Consider the following 23,882-nt stretch of genomic DNA (forward strand, 5'->3'; position numbering starts at 1 on the left):
TCTTTGCATGGGCCCCCAGAATAAATTTGACTGGTGGACCTTAGGCACTTTTCCCATGATTTGCATGCCATGGTGAACTAAAAAGCTGGACATGTCACATATAAACCTTCATGATTACACAGGCCAAATCCATAGTAGACGCAATGCATATAAAATGCAGTATTCTAATCCGACATTAAATTAGCATGCCAAGTATTTCTGAAGGGTTAATTTGCCTTTTCACATAGCAACAGGCTTCCCGCGAGGACTGAAGAATGATGAATAGATATTAATATATTTAGCCACTAACGGCATCGTTTTGGGATAGCTACATGAAACCCCTCCTCTGCAATATGCTCATATCCATTTTGCTAAATTGCAAGGAGCTGTCACATGTCAGCGCTCGGATGCCTGTTCTTAAAAAAGCAGCTGGCGCTGTAGATATGGGGGCCAGGCCTCGGCCCTCCAGGATGTCAGACCAACAAGAAAACACGGACAAAACAGAAGAGGTCATCTGAGCAGTAAGAGATTTTCCATGCTACTTACTGACACTGAAGCCTAGCAACTCCCGGCAGCAGGAAGCTTCTTCCCCTGCAACACAGGCTGAGCCCACATGACAGACAGTTGCCATGGGATTCACGGGCCTGCTTCAGAAAAAAGGAAACTTAACCAGTGCGCTGCCTGGCACGCCCCACAACGTATCATCATGGGAGCAGAGAATATTCCAGTCGCTACGCAGCTCTCACGGTAGCAACAGAGCATTCATACGTCTTGTAATCCAAAAACATGAACAATACTGTTGTAGCGTCTGCGAAGAAGGATGGAAGAAAAGCACAACTAGGACTGATTGTAGGGCCTATCGCTAACATATAAACATAGGTACTAATACACGACACATACCAAGGCTGCTCTCACACCTATGTTGGGGTCTCTCTGCTCAAACTGGAGAGAAACTGAAATACAACGGAAAAAAAGGATGTTTTTTTTTTCCTATTGATTTCAGTAGGGTTGTGGTACAGAGTGTTAAGGCAGCAGAAATGCAGTCCTAGGCTCTCGCTCCCGACATGAAGGTTGCAGGTTCAATCTCCTCGTGGTTCAGGTAGCCGGCTCAAGGTCGACTCGAGCCTTCCTGAGGTCAGTAAAATAAGTACCCAGCTTGCTGGTGGGTAAAAGATGACTGGGGAAGGAAACTACCCTGTAAAAACAGTCTGCCAAGAAAACATCACCATTAGAGATGAGCGAGTATACTCGCTAAGGGCAATTGCTCGATCGAGCATTGCCCTTAGTGAGTACCTGCCCGCTCGGGAGCAAAGATTCGGCTGCCGGCGGCGGGCAGGGAAAGCGGGGAGGAACGGAGGGGAGATCTCTCTTTCCCTCCCGCTCCCTCCTGCTCACTGCCGCAACTCACCTGTCACCCGCGCCGGCACCCGAACCTTTTCTCCCGAGTTGGGAGATACTCGCTAAGGACAATGCTCGATCGAGTAATTGTCCTTAGCGAGTATACTCGCTCATCTCTAGTCACGATCTAACGTCATCCTAGAGTCAGTCATGACTTGGTGCTCGCACCAGCGGACTTTACCTTATAAAAACCGGAAAGCAAACAAAAACGCTTCCAGGTTTCCGTTTTTTTGGACAAAAAAATAGCTCAGTAAGCAGCATTATGTATCCATCCAGAATGGAAGCAAGCGGAAGTCTTTCTGTTTTCTTAAAACCCCATTGAAATTAAGGTGAAAAAAAAAAGATGTTTTTTTTCTATTTTATATCAGTCTCTCTCCTCCAAAAACGGAGCAGAGAGATGGAAATCTTGAACTGAGCCCTAACGTGGGATCTGCAAATAAACGCCCATACTTCATTTAACACAGCATGCTCCATTTTACCTGGGATCACACGCGGACATGCTCCAGTTATCTATACGGGGGCTTACGATCCGCGCAAATACATTTGCGGATTCATTGCGGTTTTGAAAGTTAAAATCAATTAGGGAGGTGGGAAAAAAGCCCAGGGAGGTGGGTTTGCGGATTTTTTCCGTGCCGATCATCCGCAGGGCATCCGAGCGGAAAAAAAACGCAATTAGCAATCTCCTGCATGCAATAAAAGATCAATTTAATGATGACTCGCAGTGCATCCACTGCAGAAATCTACATGAAAAATCTGTGTGTGCCGTGGATATGAGGCCTAAGGCCAGCTTTGCACGGGCATATCTGTTGTTGCACATGCTTCAAAGCAACGTATTTACGCTATGAACATGTCTTCGCCTGTATTGGCACATTTTACTGTACTTTTTGCGCACGCAGGGCATGTTTATTTGTTCACAGCAGATGAACACACCTAGATTTAAATGGCTATTGAGCCCAATGAGTTCTTTTTCCCAGAATTGCACATTGTATTGCTCACCCTGTTGCGCACGCATTTTCGCCCCTCCGCCTCCTATAGACTTCCATGGGGACCTTTATTGCCCACATGCGCCGAAAGATAGAGCAGGTGCTATTTATTTGTGTACATGCCTGCAAATAAAGGGGATGGAAACAAATACGTTGACATCAATGGGTTCTATTCTCGGTGTATTGCAAATTTTTGTGAATCCGTCCTTACACACACAAACACCATTGCCTTCTTGCCCTGCATTGTACGACTGGCTAAACAAGGGTTACACGTTCAGCAAGCTTTCGTACCCAAGGTTGGCATGGGTTGAGTGAACTATGCTTGGAGTAGAACTGTGTCAGCAGAATGACAGGTTGGATTACAAAAGACATGTTTTCCCCTCTTCTCTGCTTTGAATTCTTTTCAAGTGATCGTTCACTGCACGGATCTAACCTACTAAAATCTGTCTTCAGAGGTACGAGTGGATGTAATGATTTGAAGCGGTACATCATGTTCCATAAATATACACAAATGGTAATTACAAGCCGTAAAATAACAACCGCAAAGGATCGTCTCCAAGTGAAATACCAAACTAAAATAATATATTGGGATAAGTATCATTAAAAATAACCAACTACTAAAGGCTTCACGTGGAGCTATTTAGCTCACTAAGGGCTCTTTTCCACGAGCGCACAAACAACGACGGCGTTTTTATGTTTTCACACCCGCTCCGTATAAGTGTATGAATAGGCGTTTGTCCGCGATCATGGCCAGCATTTTCTCATCCATTCACACGACCGCGAGCGTCGTTTTTAGCGAAGAAAAACACGCCGCAAACCGAAAAACCCTCGCTCTGCCAAAATCCTCTGGATGCCTTCCAGTGCCTATACAAAGGCACCTGTAAGCTTTTTGGAGTGTTGGACACTGCAAAAGTGCCTCCTCCTCCCTTCTTTTTCCCTGCTCCCATAGGAGTCTATGGGACCCACTGGCGTATATTGGCCAAAGGATAGTTCCAGAGTGATCTTTTTGGCCACAGTATATACGCCGAACGTATTGCGGCCGCTTATGTTCCATTTTTAACGGTGCTGACGTATTTACGCGCTTTATAATCGCTCATGTAAACAAATGCATTGGGAACAAAATGCTTCACATGGGTAGCGTATATACGCCCGGGCGTAAAAACGCGCCATATATGCACTTATGTGAAAGAGCCCTAAAGGGGTTGTTTGAGTTATAGGTTTTTAGTAAAATGCTTTTCCCATGCAGTAAAATATCTACATACTGTATATATACAGGGCTTGGACAAAAATATGGGATCACCGTACGAAATGCATGCCTTAAAATCAGTCTCTGCATGTCTAATTGAAATATGATTTACAATCCCATGTAACTCAAGTGGAGGTAATATAGCACCAATTCCTCTGGGCAGAAGTGAGCATCTGCCCAAGCAACAAGGTTCCATTAATCAGGGGTTTGAACCACTCAGCTGCTGTTACCAGCTGGCTCTCAAAACTACGTATAGCAGGGCAAGAGGTGAAGTAAATACAAATTTGGCGGGAAAGCTCTCAACCCAGCAGGGGTCAAAAGGGCAGCTAAGTGCTAATGATTAAAATCTAGAGATGAGCGAACGTACTCGGCAAGGGCGATTTCGCAATCGAGCACCGCGATTTTCGAGTACTTCACTACTCGGGTGAAAAGTACTCGGGTGCGCTGTGGGGCGGGGGGTTGCAGAGGGGAGTGGGGGGTAGCAGCGGGGAACAGGGGGGAGCCCTCTCTCTCTCCCTCTCCCCCCCACTCCCCGCTGCAACCCCCCGCTCACCCACAGCGCACCCGAGTACTTTTCACCCGAGTAGTGAAGTACTCGAAAATCGCGGTGCTCGATTGCGAAATCGCCCTTACTGAGTACGTTCGCTCATCTCTATTAAAATCCCATGCATTTTTGGATGTTTTGATATATAATTAGAATAGACTCAGATTACAGGGTGGCTATGGCGACGGTTTACATTGTCTGGAGTGTTTTTCTTTTTTTTTATATTTGTATTTTACTCTATTTTTTTAATTTATATATATTTCTCACCTATATGCCACTTACGTCATATAAGACCTCTGGGCGATATTCATTATGTTTTTTTTTTTATATTTTGCAGGTTTTTCCACTAGAACTGGTGGCATGACGGAGCCCTGGCAGAATCCCTTATAGTCAGTGAAGTCTATTGGGCGCTGTTGTGTCTGAGATTTGCTGGATACAGCACATCCGTAATTTTTGTTGTTCTGTTCTTATGACAGAGCAGAACAACAGATATCTGAGCGCAGATGTAGAGAAGCCAGAGAAAAAGGCTCAACATGGCTGGCTGCTAGGATGAGGAATTGAAAAATGGGGGTTGCACATCAGTATATGGGGTGTCTCAAAACTATGGAAATACCCATAAAAATGAAAACGCTTTGGACACAAGCTGTGGAGCAAATAGGCCATATCACCACATGGCAACTATCTTGAATGAAACCATGTTGGATTCGCTTGCAGTTTTTGAAACGGGAAGGTATGTGAGAATTCCATCAGATTAATAATGGTGTGCTTCATGTTACCATCACTTTATTCATTCTCATTTTAAATCAGTAAGCAGGGCGTGTGGAGATTGTCTTCATTTCTTGTGAATGAAATACCTGTGTCATCACAGAAGATTTCAACCAACACCACCAAATCAGGCCATTACCCACAATGCAACTGCCAAACTTTTTGCCAAACCTTGTTTATCACTGAACAGCCCCTGATAAGGAAAACAAGGGTTTAAGTATTTTGTTAAAAGACAACTCATCTCTATCAACAGCCGGTTGTGGTTTGTCATCCATCATATAAGTTCTAATTCCGTTTTTTCATCAGTTGTCATATGTAAGTTAATAACAATATGTATCAGATGACCAACCGTATTGTGAACATAACCTACGAACATCTAATTACTGATCATTACTGTACTGTGCAATAATCAAACTCATCTACACTAAACACATCTTTTCTGGTTTGGGCAAATAAATCTAGTTAAAAGGGGGTTGTCTGAGTTAAATCTTTTCTTTTTTGTTAAACATGCTGGCCATGCACCTTAAAAAATAAATTAGCCTATACTGAAGTCAGCCTTTATATAGCATGTCACAGGATATGGTAGCCAAGGGATTTGTAACACAGACGGTAGATGCCAGAAGTGCCTGAGATGACAATACCCCTTTAAGATGGATTGCTTCCACAGACCACTGTGCGCATCTTAGACCTTAGTAATTTGTCTACTAAATTCTCAAGTTGCTAATTGTGTTGAATAAGCCCTGGCCCTATGTGAGCCTAACTACTTGAACCAAACCCAAAACCTGGTAGGCTCCGGGCCTGCCAGATCCTTAGCCGTTTTCCGCTGCTGTAGTCTTGGCCTGTTTGATCAACTAGCAATGGATGAACAGGATATGCTCCTTTTCTCTCCATGTCCAATGATAGCCTTCCACTTGTTGGATTCGAAGGCAAGCCCAGAACAATTAGTCTCTTTGATTTTGTTAACACTAACTGGGCTGAGAAATGTCAAGAGGAGCTTGCTCAACTAGACCTGGACCCTTCACACCAACTTCATATAGCCCTTCAAAGAGTCCACGGATGACAACTGCAACATTTCTCATTTGGGTTTCTATGGAACAAGTTCAGATTTTGAATGCTTTTTTCGGATAATTAACTGCTATGATCCAAGAGACAAATTTGACTAATTGTGTTTCATTATTCGTCCTATGTTTCCTCCTCACTCATACCCACCTGTAATAATGAATTTCAAAGGGTTCTTGGGAGTGGAGAACATGGCTTCCTAACCCTCATGAAAAAGTTTAGAGCTTCTTATGAGATGGTATAGATGCCCATTATATATATATCTTTACTTTTCCTTAGGCTAGATGCACACTAATCATGTGTGCGAGTTGCATCCGAGAAGCTCGGGCGTAATCTGTGCATAAAAAGCCTGTCATTTCCTAAACAGGTGTTTTAAAAAGTAAGTCTTCTTTGTTTCTGGTCAATGGAGCAACATGACAGAAAAAAAAGCTACACCCAGAGCATGCTGTGTTTTGGGAAAAAAATCTGGCTAAAAAGAGACAAAGAAAAATTGACTGCAATGGGTCAATGTGCTGTCCGTGTGCCGTCAGTTGTCAATATGGAGAGCACATGGATGTGAAAATCGCTCATGTGAATAAGCCCTTAAGTAAAAGATAATCACTGTAGATATTCATATAATCATTCATCATCATTTATCATAGCATGAATAGTTAAAAATATTTGATGTGTGTATATGTTTTGGAACAATAGTTTCTCTTCCAATGAAGTATGTATCCTACCATATGTATTGTGATTAGAGATGAGCGAACGTGCTCGTTTAGGGAAATTACTCGATCGAGCATCGCTTTTTTCGAGTAACTGCCTACTCGGGTGAAAAGATTCGGGGGCGCTGGGGGCGGAGCGAGGCGTAGCAGTGGGGAACAGGGGGGAGCTCTCTCCCCCCCTGCAACCTCCCGCTCACCCCCGGCGCCCCCCGAATCTTTTCGCCCGATTAGGCAGTTACTCGAAAAAAGCAATGCTCGATCGAGTAATTGCCCTAAACAAGCACGTTCGCTCATCTCTAATTGTGATTGAACACGTTAAAAAATGGATCATTCAGGCTATGCATTGTCTCTGCTACAATTAGCACTCGACTTTCACATCTTCCCAACAGCAGGGCTACTTGCCTGTGTATTCTCACAGGCTACACCCCAGCCGTCAGACCAGCAATCTAAACTAACTGTTTTTGTTTATTCTTAGCTACAAATATTCTAAAAACTGTGCCTGTCCAAATCCTAGGAGCACTATGATATCCACTTAGATTTTCATCTCCATATGTGCATTGCAGAAGAGGTTTAATCAACAGAAATGTAAATGCTTTATTTGCTTGTTGAAGTGCGATCAGCAATTATTAATATTCTCAGATTTTCCTAAAGGTGTGATGAAATGATGCAACCAATGTTATAAAACAGCCTTTATATCCAAGTGTTTAAAATAGCAGCAATGGTTTCTCTCCTAATCAAGAGGGTCGTTATCAGACAGGAAGGCAGATGTGCTGAGCAGATGACCGCTGACACAGCAGGATGCAGGAATTAGGATACATATATGGTCCTGCTGCAACTGAGCCTGCAATGATTCAGATGATCTGCACATTTGCCAAAATTAGGTCAGATATTGTAAAAGACATTAATGTAGATTTTTTTTTACTATTTTTAGTTACATTTTTTAGAATAGTTTTTCTGTTACCTTTTAGCTTTAATAAAATGTATTGAAAATTAACTAAAAATAGTACTCGCAATGCCAAAAGACTCCTCCGTAGGAGTACCCAGGTGCGTACATAGAAATAATTAGTCAAGTCAATGTAATCAAACATCTACTCTAAGAAGGCAATGGGGCAAACTATGTTAGACCGTCATACAGTGTCTCAATCCATGAAATTGGTGGTACTATAGTCAATCCAGGTTGGTAGACTTTCGGAAAGACTTCCATTCGGTCAGTGCGCATAGCATGTATCTTTTTTTAAGTCATAATCTTGGAAACTCAAGTTAGGACTGTAAAGGGTATCTTCAAATGCTCAGTGCTTCCTGGCTAAGATGAGAAACCGTATATCGGCTCGGCGTGAAAACCAAGCCGATATACGTTCGTGGAAATGCACCCTAAGGGCGCATTCAGACGACCGTATATCAGCCGCCGGCTGATATACGTTCATGTGAATCCAGCCTTAGGCTGCATTCCCACGAATGTATATCGGCTCGGTTTTCAGGCCAAGCTGATATACGTCGTCCTCATCTGCAGGTGGGGGAGGATGGAAGAGCCAGGAGCAGGAACTGAGCTCCCGCCTCCTCTCTACCTCCTCTCCGCCCCTCTGCACTAATTGCAATGAAAGGAGGCGGGACGGGGGTGGGGGTAAGTTTCGAGAATTAGCCCCACCCCCGCCCTGCCTCTCCCTATTGCAAATAGTGCACAGGGGCAGAGAGGAGGCAGAGAGGGGGCGGGAGCTCAGTTCCTGCTCCTGGCTCTTCCATCCTCCCCCCCTGCAGATGAGGACGACGTATATCGGCTCGGCGTGAAAACCGAGCCGATATACGTTCGTGTGAATGCAGCCCTAAAGGTGCATTTACACACAAAGATGATCACTCAAAATTAATCAGAAACTGACAGTTTTGAGCCATCATTTTCCATAGGTACTAATTGGCTAATCAGTCCATTAGTAGCTAACTAGCTTCATTTGCATGTATTTAGAAAACAGTTGGTGGTCTGTTCTCTAAATACATCACTATTGTTCTCCAGTGCATGACAGCTGCTGAAAGAAGGTTATCAGCGCTGCCTGTGGAGAACTCAGCCTTCGGTCCTTTTTAATCAGTCCTGATGGATTTTAGGGTGCGTTCACACGAGCGCATAAACGGCGCGTTTTTGCGCCCAATCGTATAAACGTGACCATCTAAGGCATTGGTTTCCAATGTATTCGTTCGCACGGGCGATTTTACGGCGCGTAAAAACGGCAACCCAAAAAAAAAACGGAACATATGCGACCGAAATACGCGCCAACGCATATTCGATGGCCGAAAAGATAGTTTGCAAAGTAGGAACAAACGATAATACGCTTTCTAGCTCTGGTCATGATCACCGAAAAACGTTCTTTCCGGCGTTTAAACGCTGCGCACGTGCGAACGTAAATACGCCTACGCTCGTGTTACCGCGCCCTTAAGCTGAGCTGAACTCAGTGATGGACGAAAAGTGCACAGTAAGTGCACAATGGGCGCACATTTACACACAATGATTATCGCTCAAAAGACGGCTTTTGAGTGAATTTTGAGCGATAACCATTGTGTCTAAAAGGGCCTTTAGAGTAAAGAAAGGGAGAACGATAGGCAAATATAATAATAGTTACAATATATACAAAATAAATGACGCAAGGTATGAACATATCTTTAATATACAATACTGTGCAAATGTTTTAGACAGGTGTGGAAAAAATGCTGCAAAATAAGAATGCTTTCAAAACTAGAAGTGTTAATAGTTTTTTCAAAAAACAAAAACGCAAAGTCAATGAACAAAGGAAAATGTAAATCGAATCAATATTTGGTATGGCCACCCTTTGTGTTCAAAACAGCATCAGTTCTTCTAGGTACACTTGCACACAGTTTTTGTAGGAACTTGGCAGGGTGTTTTTTTCAAACATTGTGGAGAACTAATCACAGAACTTCTGTGCATGTAGGCTTGATCAAATCCTTTTGTCACTTCATGTGATTCCAGACAGACTCAATTATGTTGAGATCAGGGCTATGTGGAGACTACATTATCATTTCCAGAACCCCCTGTTCTTCTTTACACTGAAGATAATTGTTAACATAGTTTTCTGGGACATGAAAAAAGTTAGAAGGTCTTAAAATTAAGTAAAATTGAATACTCATCTATCTTGGCGGCTCTCTGTCCAACGCTGCAATGCCAATGCCTGCCGCACAGGAAGCAGTAGGCGGTCATGTGCCGTTCATTGGGCATGTGACCGCTGGATGGGGAGCTGCTGGGATAGGGGAGTATTCAATTTTTCTTTATTTTAAGCCATTATAACTTTTTTCATATCCCGGAAAACCCCTTTAATGACATGGTCTGTATATTTGGGGTTGTTGTTCTGCTGCAGAATAATTTTGGAATCAATTAAACGCCTTCCAATTTTGGAAAAGCTTTTACTTTACAGCATTTTTTCCACACCCGCCTAAGACTTTTACACAGTACTGTATGTATGAACAAAATTAAAGTAAAGCTTCACCTTTGAAGCCACTATAAGGCAACTGACGAATCAATTCTTGGGACAATCTATCTGTGTTCCCCGTGGGTTTCAGGAGATATTGGCGGGGGAAAAACCTTATATACCAATATGCAGTTCTTTTCTTTTGCCCCAGGGCTCCTGGCTTTAGGATGGAGTAGGCAAACAGACGCTGGTGAGTGATGTCATCAACTGTCAGCTTTCTTGCTTTATAGTTCTTTTCATAAGTTGTATCGGTGAACAAGACGGGAGGTGAACCATATACATGAAGATTTTGGCTCGCTTTCTCATATACCTTAGGTTCTGCTCACGATTACATTAGGTATTATGATTGTTTTTCACATTCAGCATACCGTTGCATGCTGTAGTATCATTTCCAACAACAACAACAAAAAAGCTGATACTATCATAAACTCAACTGACCCATTATAAGTCAAAAGGAGAAAAATAACTAAACGGATCATAACTGATCCTGATGGATTGGTCATATCTAACTTTGCAATGCTACAAAAAATTGGGCACAACCTGATGGCAAAAGCTACAAGTGGAAAAAAAAAGGAAAAAAACACACCAATACAGATGCAAACCAATAAATATAACAGATATGGAGATCTTTACAGTTAGGCATTTCACATCTGCATTGGAACCTGCAGTCGGAGGTTCCATCGCAGATCCGGCTCAAAATACTACACTGCATGCGGCGCTCTTTCTTCCGTCCAAAAGCTGGACAACTGGGCGGAAAACGAATGGCCCTCATTATACTCAATGGGGTCCGCCCGGCGCTGTTCGGTCTCATCCTGAGACAGAGTTTTTCGGCAATGGCAATTCCTCTTTTCCTGCTTCCTAAATGGAGTAGGAAAGTGGAACCCTGGTCACAAGTGTAAAACCACCCTAAGGCCTCCTGCACACAGGCGGAAATTCTGCCGTGGGATTTTCCGCAGTTTTTGCACCCATGGCCGCTGATATAGGATTGCATTAGAAAACGCAATTCTAGGCAGACGGACGTGATTTGTCCGCGTGAAATCACACACGGAAAACAAACCGCGGCATGTTCTATTTCTGTGCGGGTCTCACAGAGGCCCACACAGAAATGTCACTGGTGACAGGCCGGCACACAGCGCAAAGAGAGGTCGCCGGGAGCGGGTAAGCCGCAGGCTTCTGCAGGGGCACAGGTCCGCATCACGCTGCAAGAATTCTCGCAGCGGGACCCGACCCAGCCATCTGCAGGCGGCCTAAATTGTACAAAAAACAGGAAAACAGACACATGAGAATGTATCAAAACACCTAAAAAAAGATAAAAACAAGTAATGAAAAATCTCCAGACACTGCCAATAATAGTGCTGGTTATACATGAGCAAAAAAATCCTTATAGGAGTTTCTTAAGGTGCATTTTTTAATCTATTAGCAGTGTCTGGAATTTTTTTTCTTTTTTTAAATTGTTTTTAGGTGTCTGATACATTGTCTTGTGTCTGTTTTCCTGCTTATCAACGTTTTTCATATTTATTGGTGTGCGCCTGTGTTGATGGTTTTCCCTTTTTTGGGTCATATCTGTCATGGCATCTGTTAAAGTGAAAATCAAGATGCCACTTTAGGGCTCAGTCATATGGGCGTTTTTATATGCGTATGTTACCTGCGTTTGCGATCAGCATGTATTAAGAACCAATGCTTTTCAAAGGCAGCGGTCATATGCCCGATATTTACCTGGGCACAAAAATGTGCAGTGGTAAATATAGGGCAGCTGATTTTAAAACACAGGTAACTGCGGCATCTGTCTTTTTTGGATGCGAAACCCCTGGATGCTGTCACATCCAAGAGTTTCACCTTGTGCTCAATGGGTCCGGCAGCAACAGCGCCAACTCCATTGAGAACACACAGTGAAGATCGCGATGGTCTGGCACAGCTGTGGCACAGGAGTGCGATGTTCTCCTATTGAATACAATAGAGTCGGCGCTACAGCCAGCTCCATTGAAAGCAATGAGCTGCTGGCAAGCCCTTCAGTGATTTTCAGAGAAGGGCTTTAAATATAAGCCCTTCCCTGAAAATCATCCCCAAAATGTGTAAAAAAATAATTTAAAAAAAATATACTCACCTCTCTGCAGCTGCCAGGGCTCAGGTGCGTTTAGGCGAGTCTTCGTCTGAACTGCTATGAAGTGCTTTCAGCAGGCGGGGATTTTAAATCCCCGCCTGCTGAAAGGGCTGCCTCTGATTGGCTTAGCACTGTGACCAATCAGAGGCAGGACTCAGCTATTAAATGAGAGCTGTCTCTGATTGGTCACAGTGCTTAGCCAATCAGAGGCAGTCATTTCAGCAGGTGGGGATTTAAAATCCCCGCCTGCTGAAAGCACTTCAGAGCAGTGCAGGGAGAAGATCTGGCTGGATGCACCTGAGCCCCAGCAGCTGCAGAGAGGTGAGTATATATTTTCTTTTAGGAATGATTTAGATTTTAGGGATGATTTTTCAGGGAAGGGCTTATAATTAAAGCCCTTCCCCGAAAATCACTGCAGGGCTTGCCGGCAGCCCATTGCTTTCAAAGGAACTAGCTGTAGCACACACAGTGTTCAGTGACAAGGGGACTCCCTGCAGAGATGAACATATCCTCTGCCACAGCTGTCACAGCTGCGGCAGAGGAGCGCGATGTTCTCTGTATGTCAATGGGGCTGCCACTGCTGCCGTTGGCCCCATTGACAAGATGGTGAAGCCCCTGGATGTGACAGCATCTTGGGGTTTCACATCCAAGGAATCCCCTGCTGCTGCTGTCGCAGCAGCAGGGGATAACGGACAGCGCACCTTATGCGTGCAAAAATGCGGCCAAGTGTGTTTTTTTTCAGCGTAACGCCCGCTTCGGTCACGCTAATTTTTTTAGGCGTGCGTTTTTGTGCACATAAATTTGCACATAAAAATGCCTGTCTGACTGAGCCCATAAACATGTATTTAAATTATGTTAATGTTTTTTTGCTCAAAGACCAAACATGACTGAACAAAATAATGTATCATATTGTATATTATGTACACTAATAGGCTGTGTCGCGCACCATGCCGAGTTTGCCAACTATGCTTACTTTCATTAATACTATACCTAAATATTGCTTTATTATTTAAATGTCCAAATTTCAAACAAGATGTAGGATTTTATCTGTCTGATTTGAGTCAGCAATGCTGGATTTCTTGTGCTAAGAAGCAGCACATTTTATATTCAATTCTGTGTATATGCGATACTATTCTTAGGAGCTGATAATTAGCACCATAGGAAGTGTGATGTCACTGCACCCTGCATTTATGGAGATTTGGCAACTAAACAAGATATAAAGCAGCAGCTGCTGTCACAGAAAAGGTTCCTTATTAAAATACATTAAGAAAATTCTTTGTTTTAGGGCATTAAATGTTTGCTGAGGTTTCTGGTTCCAGGGCTGACATGAGAGAAGGGAGGAAGGCTAGCTCCAGCTCCTTATGGTCCCGTACATCAATCAAAAGATGATTAAAACCATCCTTAGCCGATTCCCTACAGAAGGCTTTAATTTACAGACTGGTGTTTGACAGACGGAGGAAGGATATCAAGAGATCAGATGAATGTAATGCCTGTCAACACCAGAAAATACACAATAACATCAGAAGAACCTGCATGGATCACTTACTTGCCCGGTACGTTAGAGTCTTCAACACCTCAGGTTCAGATGCCTCCAAGGCATCCAAGTCAGCTAAATAAAGCCATGGCTATCTGTAGAGGAAGAAAAACTGATTGTTGGAGACATTAAAGAAGCATTGATGCTCCCAGAACTAACTGAAGGTTTACAGAATTCAGATTGGAGAACAGATGTTTGTGAGCGGCGGGGGATACTTAAGCATCTTACCCGTTAAACGAGAACAATCCTTTCTAGTCTGGAATGCCATAAACAACCTCCACTTTTTAGACCATACTGGGTCATTCCCTGCTACCTGGATTACTCAAAGCCATCTAAATGCATTTTACCATTGGAACTGCTAGAAGCCAAACTGTATGTTTTTTGGAGATTACTGAGCAGAAGTAAGGCTTGTATGTAGTAAAAACGGTCAGAGTTCTGTATGGCCGCCAATGTAAATTCCAACTCCAAGGAATCTATAACATTATGGCAGCAGCAAAGGTGGAACTGGCACTGGATTCTGTAAAATAAACAGCAAGTCAGCTTGTATCTAACAAGCTGATAGGCAGAACTTGATATACATATATCAATGACCCCATAGGCAGTTACATTTAGAGATGGCACATACGTTGTGGTAAACAGTAACATTACTTGGCAGGTAAATCGCTACACCATCTTTGGGACTTGGCAATGCAGTTTTTAGTGCTTGTGTAGTGGCCCAGAGTTAACAGGGCCCCTCAATAAGTGTGAATGCATTTGTCTTGTGCCTATGTGTTGTCAGTGTCTTCTGTGTTGCATGAATTTGATGTGTATTGCATAGCTGCAGCACTGAATGGGTTAACTGACTGGTATGTGAGATGTCTGAAAAATGTATCTTGTTGTGTGTCACGTGATCGTGCAATATATATGTGATTGCAAGGTGTATGCAAGTGAGTCTAGGAGAGAGTCTAGTCTGGGCTAGAGCCACCTAGACACTGTCTACTGTGTGTGGTCCAGAATGGAAGAGCCTAAGTGATTCATATCACCTTCCCCTAGGCTCAATTCACACAGGCCTTCGTGCTACTAATCTGGAAGACTGAGAGTGTGAGAGGAGCCACCATGCAGCATTGAGTGTCTGCCTTCCAAATGTTAGTGTTGACCGGTAGAGAGCTGGAGATGGTGAAGGAGATTGGCCGGGAATAGAACCCAACAGATAAGGTGGACTGTGGACTCGTCTGTCATCCTGTGTATCCTCCCTCGCACCATTTTGTGTTCTTCACCATTTTCCTGCTGGCGTGGGTATACTTTTTTTGCACTGTAAATTATTCTACAAGTAAAGGAGCACTGCCAACCTTTCTCGGCTTTGATTTAAACGTTTCCCTGTGTGTGGACAACTTATTTCTACCATCTGGATTCGCCGCAGAGAAAGGAATGTTGGCGTCACGAGGGACAGGACTTTAAGGTAAACTGCATCTTGGGCTACCCCATGAAAATCCCCCATCGGTAACTTGGACGAGTCCCGTGCTACCGCCAGGGAAGGAGATGGTAGAGCCCCATGACAAGGACACAATCTACCTTGCTATCTCCTCGGTTGTGGGCCTACTCCTTGGACGCTGCACTTGCAACAGCCTCAATCTCATGGCCCTAGCAGTATCATAGTTACAGTCTCTTTAAATACACAGCAGACCTAGCATGGCTCCGTGAAAATATTCAAGGGCTTACAACGGTATGCACTCACAGTCTCTATGGCATAAACACTTCAATTCCCTCAACAATACTGCAGGTCAACGACCATAGCTCACTCTGCTCCCATAGTCACAAGGCTCCAGGGTTTTCACACAGCACAGCGCTTTGGCTACACCCAATCCCACAGCAGACTCCAGAGCTCACGACTACAGGCCACACCCAACATGTTTCACAGGCCCCTCGTACTTGATTGCATAGTCCACGACAGCGGAAACAACAACCCCCTTTCCATTTGTAGCACACACAGGTATCACCCTGTGAGGTATACCTTATCATTAATTCAACAGACTCAAATGGCCCACCCAACATGGTTACCATTTATGTAAAACTTTAATTGGCCACGGTACTGAAATTGAGACCATACAAACAATGTCCTCAGAGACATTGTGGATAGGGATGAGGATAGGTTATCTATATGAAAAATCCTGGACAACCCCTTCAAGCCTTGCCACAGGCAGGGCTTAAGACCCCTTTACATGGGAAAACTACTGGGCACTTCACTGTCCTAGCGATGATCACTCCTGTGCTTTTTTCACCTCCATTCATAGTAAACAGGCTGTCGTTTATAGATGAATGACTGCTTGTTTAAACTGACCAATGCAGGGACAGACTGACAATGATTTTATAGTTAGCCCATTAGTACTTTATCAGATTAGTCCATGAAAGAGGCATGAGCAGCAGATAGGTGCAATATTCACATCCTCAAGTCCAGAGGATGCTCCTTTTTTCAGATCCACATAAAAGACATTTCAGCTGGTGCAACCAGCCTTTTTCAAGCTTTAAAAAAGCTGGTTGCACCAGCTGAAACGTTGTCTTTTATGTGGATCTGAATAGAGGAGCATCCTCTGGACTTGAGGATGTGAATATTGCACCTATCTGCTGCTCATGCCTCTTTCATGGACTGTTCTGATTTACTGATCCGTTGTCGGGATCCTACATTGAGTGTGCAGTCTTTATATGCTTCCCACAGTAAGTGGTGTATTTGTGTGCTGCTGTCTACATTGTGTACTATTTGCAAGTACTTTATCAACTTCATTTGTGTGCAAATGAGCCTCCCTGAGCGGCCTGCAGAACTCAGCTAGTGGTCTGAGCTCTGCAATCAGCTCCTTTGTTCTTGCATGGGCTGTCATGGGCTGACAGCATGAATACAATGTAATCAGCCATGCAGAACACAGCTTGTGGTCTGTTTTTTCGAAGGGGATGTAGAGAGAATACAATGTTATCTCTAGCTCCCGTGAAGAACACAGTTTGCGGTCTTAACAATGGTTTTTAAATTCACCTAAAAATCATTGTTCAGACAAAAAGTGCACGATGGTAGCATTTACATGCAACGATTATCTCTCATATGCCATAATTTTAACGAATTTTGATCTATAATCATTGCGTGTAAATGGGCCTTTAGAGGGGCTGTACTAGACACATAGCCATGACAGCCCTGAGGGCCTTCACAAGGCTCCAGGCTGCCTTGACACAGGAACAGTCACCGATGATCATTCGAGTTAGGACTAGGGATGAGCGAGTATACTCGCTAAGGCACTACTCGCTCGAGTAATGTGCCTTAGCCGAGTATCTCCCTGCTCGTCCCTAAAGATTCGGGGGCCGCCGCAGCTGACAGGTGAGTTGCGGCAGGGAGCAGGGGAGAGAGGGCGGGAGAGAGCAGCTCCCCGCCCGGCGGTGGCACCCGAATCTTTCGGGACGAGTGGGGAGATACTCGGCTAAGGCACATTACTTGAGCGAGTAGTGCCTTAGCGAGTATACTCGCTCATCCCTAGTTAGCACCCATCTGAAAGCTTGGTCACCTGAACGTTGGTAGATGGGCCAATATGATTTGATCAAATTATATACCAAGAACCTTGTATTATTTATTGTGGTTAGAGTATGTATATTTCTGATAGCAAATGTATTTTGAGTGCTGTTGCCAGTTTTTGGTTTCTGCTTCTATTGTATGTTGCAGCCATGGTTTAACATGCACCTATGGATTTCTATTGGGAAGTGCTGACCTATTTTATCTTTTTTAGCCACCCACGATCATGTCACAAGCAAGCTATCTGGGTGACAGTCGGAGCTCCCTCCCTCTTTCGGGCCATTTAGTTACTGCTGTTAGAACTGTCAGTCCATACAATTCCTACACCCATCCGCCATGCCGCCAAGGGATTAAGATTACTGCCCTGCTCCCCTGAGTGGTAAAACTCTACACCGTAAGGGAGGCGCAGCATGATTTATACTATGGCCCTCCTCTCATTTATGTATGGCACTGCTGCAGTAATAAATCTAATATGTGACTAAGAGATCATGCATACTGTTCAGATCCATATTACAATACTCATACAAACCTACAATATCATACAGAGGTACACAGGGTTTTTTTTTCATTCTGTATAAAAAAAATTGCATGTTATATTGTATACCATATCACTGAGGTATTCTTCTCTAAAACCATTGCTATATAAGAACACGTATAACTACATATGCATGCGAAAGCTAGACACTCCAAAAAGTAGACAGAAGGATCGAGGCCTTTGAGCTGTGGAGCTGGAGGCGTATGCTGCGTATACCAAGGACAGAGATAGTCACAAATAAGGCCATCCATGTCAGACCAAGAGTATCACTATAAGGCAAAATCACCAAACAACGGCTTTCATACTTTGGTCATGTCATACAAGCTAATTCTCTGGAAACAACATTAAAGGGGTTGTCCCGCGCCGAAATGGTTTTTTTTTTTTTCAACAGCCCCCCCCGTTCGGCGCGAGACAAACCCAATGCAGGGACTTAAAAAAAAAAAACGCACAGCGCTTACCTGAATCCCCGCGCTCCGGTGACTTCTTACTTACCTTGCGAAGATGGCCGCCGAGATCTTCTCCCTCGGTGGACCGCAGGACTTCTGTGCGGTCCATTGCCGATTCCAGCCTCCTGATTGGCTGGAATCGGCACGTGACGGGGCGGAGCTACACGGAGCCGCTCTCCGGCACGAGCGGCCCCATTGAGAAAAGAAGAAGACCGGACTGCGCAAGCGCATCTAATCCAGCGATTAGACGCTGAAAATTAGACGGCACCATGGAGACGAGGACGCCAGCAACGGAACAGGTAAGTGAATAATTTCTGATAACTTCTGTATGGCTCATAATTAATGCACAATGTACATTACAAAGTGCATTAATATGGCCATACAGAAGTGTATAGACCCACTTGCTTTCGCGGGACAACCCCTTTAATACTCCGCACAGTTAGTGGGTCCAGAAGAGGATGCCAAAGAACATGCTGGCTCGACACAATCAAGCTTGACACGAACATGACTTGAAAATCTGAAGGAAGCGGCCAAAAGACAGGAAAGTTTGGCGTATGCTGATCCACAAGGTGGCCGAAAGTCGGCAACAACTGAATGAAAAAATCATCATCATATAGCCCGTCAGGGTGTGCATGCTGGGACCTGTTTCACGGGTTTCCAGGAGCACACCTCTACAGGTGTGGAATAATTGTGCTGGCTGGGTGTGGATTTCTCCAGCCAGCCAATCTCTACTGGTCTGCTGCATATATATACCAGTTCCTCTGCATAAGAAAGCTTGTATCCCTTCTCTCAGTGCTGGTGTTATGCATTCTTGTTTGAAGTGCCTCTCTCTCCTTCCCTGAGAATGGTCTGGACTCCTGTTGTCCCCGTCTGCATCTTATGCGGATCTCCTCTCCCTTCCCGTTACAGGTGCGGCCTCCAGACGTCGGATGTCGTGTATGGTCAGATGGGTGATTCCTGACATGGTTCCCTGTATGTCAGCATGGTGGCGGACTCTCTTTCCCCTTGATGTAAGGACACTTGGACTAGCTATGGTTTGATATCTATATGCATGAGAGTTCTGAGTGGAGTTCAGTTCAGTGGTGTGAACAGCGACGTGTTCTGTGTCTGTGCAGTTTGCCGGACATGTGGTGTGAACTGTCCTGTTTTGGGTTGCATGCAATTTCTGGTGTGTTGGTGGGAACTTTGTCCTGTCCTGCTGTGGATCGTTTACCATCTCTGGGCGAGTTAGGTCCTTAGGTTCCAGTGTGAGGGTCGTCCTTATCAGGGTGATCACCCTGCTTGCAGGTAGGTTTCCTCGGGGTAGTTGTCTGGTTAGAGTAGGGACCTGCGAGACAATGAGGACCCTTGAAGTGCGGACTTAAATGACTTGGCCAATCCACAAACTAATATCTCGTACTTATTATAGCAATTCTATCTGGTTATGCGTGCGGGTATGATAGGTTCGTGTTTTGAGCATGAAAGGAAGGTTGAATGTAACAGCCCCATAGATTAATAGTGGCTCCGTAATAAGGCCCATATAACTATGGATGCAAAACACATTTGTGTGAGATTGACTAAAGGTTATATATAGATTCCATGCCTAAATTCAGACAGAATCCGCAACCAGTAACCCCCTTCACATGCTCTAGAGAGAGAAGCTAAAAAGCAGATGGTTGGGTACATTGAAATTCAGTTGTGGATTTCTGTCGTAGCTTATCTTCCAAACCCAAGGCGGCTTTGCCTAGAACAATTCGTAATGTGTTAACATTCCCTAAGGATGCTTTTACGTGTATATAATACAGGTGCATCTTTGCACCCATATTATGAATGAGTGTCCCACCCAAGCACGTGTCTACTGACCTGAACTCGGGGCATTATAAGGCCAAAACTCACAGAAGAAGCCAAATACGCACTACCTGATAAACAGCAGGGCAGGCTCAATCACCATACACACTAGTGCATGCAGAAAGTCAGATTGAAATATGGAGGAGCTAAATGTTCAGGGCATCATAAGGATCTAACGCTCTATGTTTGGGTCAGTAGACCAATGGTCAGGCCAGGACACATCCCTAATATGGGCACAAAATGCGTCCATATTACACTTGTGGGAAAGCAGCCTAACTCTACTGTCCATAGACTTCCTGTTATTTTAATTAATTTGTTCTTAAGAGAGGAGGCAATATGACACAAAGTCAAAGTACAGGAGTCTGTTGATGCAACCATGGCAACCTCAGAACAATCAATATTAGAAAGTGTCATTATTTTGCATTTAAAATCAATTGTAGATTTTAAAATCAGCAGCACACCCTACATGCGACGTACATTATCTGCAGCGTACTTTGGATGCAAATTTCACCCTTCACAATGCAAAGGTTGAAATCCACTCCAATATCTGCATATGACGCATGTAGATTTTGCCTTGGATTCACTACAAAACCACAGCAGAACATAGAATTTATCCAAGGAAGAGATAACTGATTCTACTGTTTTGGACATGTAGGAAAGGAGGAAAAAAAATGCCCTGAAATCTGAAAATATATAACTTCAGTGTTCTGTTTCTATATTAAGCCACAGCTGCGGCTAAAAATAGTCCCTCAGCCGGAGAAGCTACCCAGTCTGAATATAAATTGCCTGTTTTTCCCTTCATAAACAGCATAGGCTATAAAATCCGCAGCAAATCTCCTGAATTTCTAGTAATCTATTCTGATAGTTTGTGTTCCTTGTATAGGAAAGACAATTGTGTCATTGCAGAGCAGTACTGCTTTACTGCCTCGCTTCTGGTTATCCCTCCCTTTTTTAACGAAATGTTAATTGCCTGACTTGCTTATATAATGTTTACTTTTAGCAGGTACTCATTTATATACAGTAGCTGCTACCTGATAAAAAATGGATTGCACCAGCAAGGTGATTCATAATTGACAAAAGAATCAAGTAGAGGAATATATGAATTTATCAGTGTGCTATGGGCAATTTACAATTGTTTAAAAGGATTCTCCATGCAAATATTAATAATGACCTACCCTCAGGATAGGTCATCAACAGTTAATCGCTGGGGACTAGCTGCTTGGAATCCCTGGTGATCAACTGATCACGCTGCCTGGACATCATCATCGGGGGTCGGAGGCAGAAGCATAATAGAAGGCTTTACTCCCAATGAAATAAATGGGAGTGCTGCCTTCTATTACACTTCTGTGTCTGACCCCGATGTCAAGGCAGGAAGCGTAATAGGAGGACTCAGCTCCCATTAATTTCAGTAGAGTGAAGTGCTCTGTGATACTTCTGCCTGCGATCCTAATGACGATTTCTGGCCCCGATGCACTTACTGCAGGACAGGTGATCAGCTGAGCGGGGGGGGGGGGGGGGGTCCTCAGCAATTAACTATTGATGACCTATCCTGAGGATCATTAATTGGTCATCAGAGGATTCTCTTTTCCGAGAGGTGTCGGGCACAGATGTCAGCAGTGTTACACAAGCTATTTTGATATTGACTGTGAGATGCGTAACTAGAAGATAGTGGACCCTATAGCAAACGTGCCCCACCAGATCAATTACTAAGTCAGAATTATCTGTGGATCCATGAATACAGGTGCAGTGACATCGAAAGAGGTTGCCTCGTGGGCTGCAAGCTACAATTAGCCTGAGGCCTGCAAAGTCAATGGCAGGGCATTGAGCTAAAAACTAACAAACTGTTTTCTTGGCTGAGTTTTTCTTTACAGATGCATCAGAAGAACTAGCCTGAGTACTGAGAGTGGGCAGTGATGGCTCTCTAGGTCTTCAAGGTAGTGGAGGTTCTGAGGTATATACCCTGTGTTTCCTTCCTATCGCCTGCCCCCAGCTAAAGATAAGCAGCAGTTAACAATATGCAGAACATACTGTATGACAAGTAAGGCACAATTCAGACATTATTTCAAGATACTTATAAGAAGTGCTTTTGCTGGACATATGTTGTGACAGATGACATTGGTCTAAGTGTATACGCAGGTTGGCATGGGAAAACCACAATAAAATTAGAGATCTTCCTACTATAGGCACAGTGTGGCGAGAGATAGGAATAAGCCATCATCCACGTACGATTGAGACTGCTCATCTTCAAAGGTACCAACAAGACATATAAGATAAACAATCTTGTTTGCTGTAAATAGAATCCTAAAGTGACCCTCACTTTTGGGGCAAAAGTCTGTTCTGAGAGAGGCAGGAGATAAGGAATCATAGAATCATAGAGTTGAAAGGGACCTCCAGGGTCATCAGGTCTAACCCCCTGCTCAGTGCAGGATTACTAAATCATCCCAGACAGATATTTGTCCAGCCTTTGTTTGAACACCTCCATTGAAGGAAAACTCACTACCTCCCGTAGCAACATGTTCCACTCATTGATCACCCTCACTGTCAGAAGGTTTTTTCTAATATCTACTTTGTGTCTCCTGCCTTTCAGTTTCATCCCATTGCTTCTAGTCTTTCCTTGTACAAATGAGAATAGGGCTGATCCCTCTGTACTGTGACAACCCTTCAGATATTTGTAGACAGCTATTAAGTCTCCTCTAAGCCTTCTTTTTTGCAAGCTAAACATTCCCAGATCCTTTAACCGTTCCTCATAGGACATGATTTGCAGACTGCTCACCATCTTGGTAACTCTTCTCTGAATTTGCTCCAGTTTGTCTTTGTCTTTTTTAAATTAGGGTGCCCAGAACTGGACACAGTATTCCAGATGAGGTCTGACTGAGGAAGAGTAGAGGGGGATAATGACCTCACGTGATCTAGACTCTATGCTTCTCTTAATATATCCCAGAATTGTCACACTGTTGACTCATGTTCAGTCTATGATCTATTAGTATACCCAAGTCCTTTTCACATGTGCTGCTGCTTAGCTCAATTCCTTCCATTCTGTATGTGCTTTATTCATTTGCATTTTTCCTTGTTAAATACCATTGTTAAGGCCCATTTAGACACAATTATCGCTCGAAATTCGCTCAAAAGCCATTTTTTGAGTGATTATCACTGCATGTAAATGTGCCCTTCTTTCACTTTTTTTACCGAACGATGGATTTCAGTTTGGCATGAAATCCGTTGTTCAGCAGAACAGCTGATAATATGCGCTGTTCTGCCCGGGTGCACTGTGTTCTGCCCGGGTAGAGCTAATAACAGCTGATAACATTGTCTCAGCTGTAATCAGCGTGGCAGAACAACGGAATTTATTCAGAGAACAGCGGGTGGTCTGTTCTCCGAATACAGCTCCCGGCAGCTCACAGACTACTAACTGACACTAATAGGCATTAGTACCAAGTAGTCGTTTTATGCAAAATCATCGCTCAAAAGCCATCTTTTGAGTGATCATCTTTATGTCTAAATGCACTTTTAGTCACCGCCCACTATTCAAGTTTGTCCAGATCTTTTTGAATCCTCTCTCTCTTCTCAGTGTTATCTATCCCTCCTAGCTTTGTGTTGTCAGCAAACTTGATTAGTTTATCCTTAATTCCCTTATCCAGTTCATTTATAAAAATGTTGAACAACACTTGGCACAGAATAGAGTCTTGTGGTACGCCACTTGAGACATTCTTCCACTTGGATGTGCAGCCATTTATGACCACTGAGTATGATCACTCAGCCAGTTGTGAA

The 23,882-nt window shown here is 43.8% G+C and overlaps 1 protein-coding gene across 3 annotated transcripts in view; it reads right to left on the reverse strand.

Annotated features, from left to right (window-relative positions):
- GNB4 (G protein subunit beta 4) overlaps positions 1–23,882 on the reverse strand; it is a 96,261-nt gene that overhangs the window by 53,761 nt on the left and 18,618 nt on the right. The window contains exon 2 of one of the 3 annotated variants that reach the window (XM_066601491.1): positions 13,793–13,875. The exons of the other annotated variants lie outside the window; for them this stretch is intronic. The gene's annotated coding sequence lies outside the window, so the exon portion shown is untranslated. The remainder of the gene's footprint in view (positions 1–13,792; positions 13,876–23,882) is intronic. 3 annotated transcript variants of the gene reach the window in all.

Source organism: Eleutherodactylus coqui, chromosome 1 (genome assembly GCF_035609145.1).
Source record: "Eleutherodactylus coqui strain aEleCoq1 chromosome 1, aEleCoq1.hap1, whole genome shotgun sequence".
Taxonomy (NCBI): domain Eukaryota; kingdom Metazoa; phylum Chordata; class Amphibia; order Anura; family Eleutherodactylidae; genus Eleutherodactylus; species Eleutherodactylus coqui.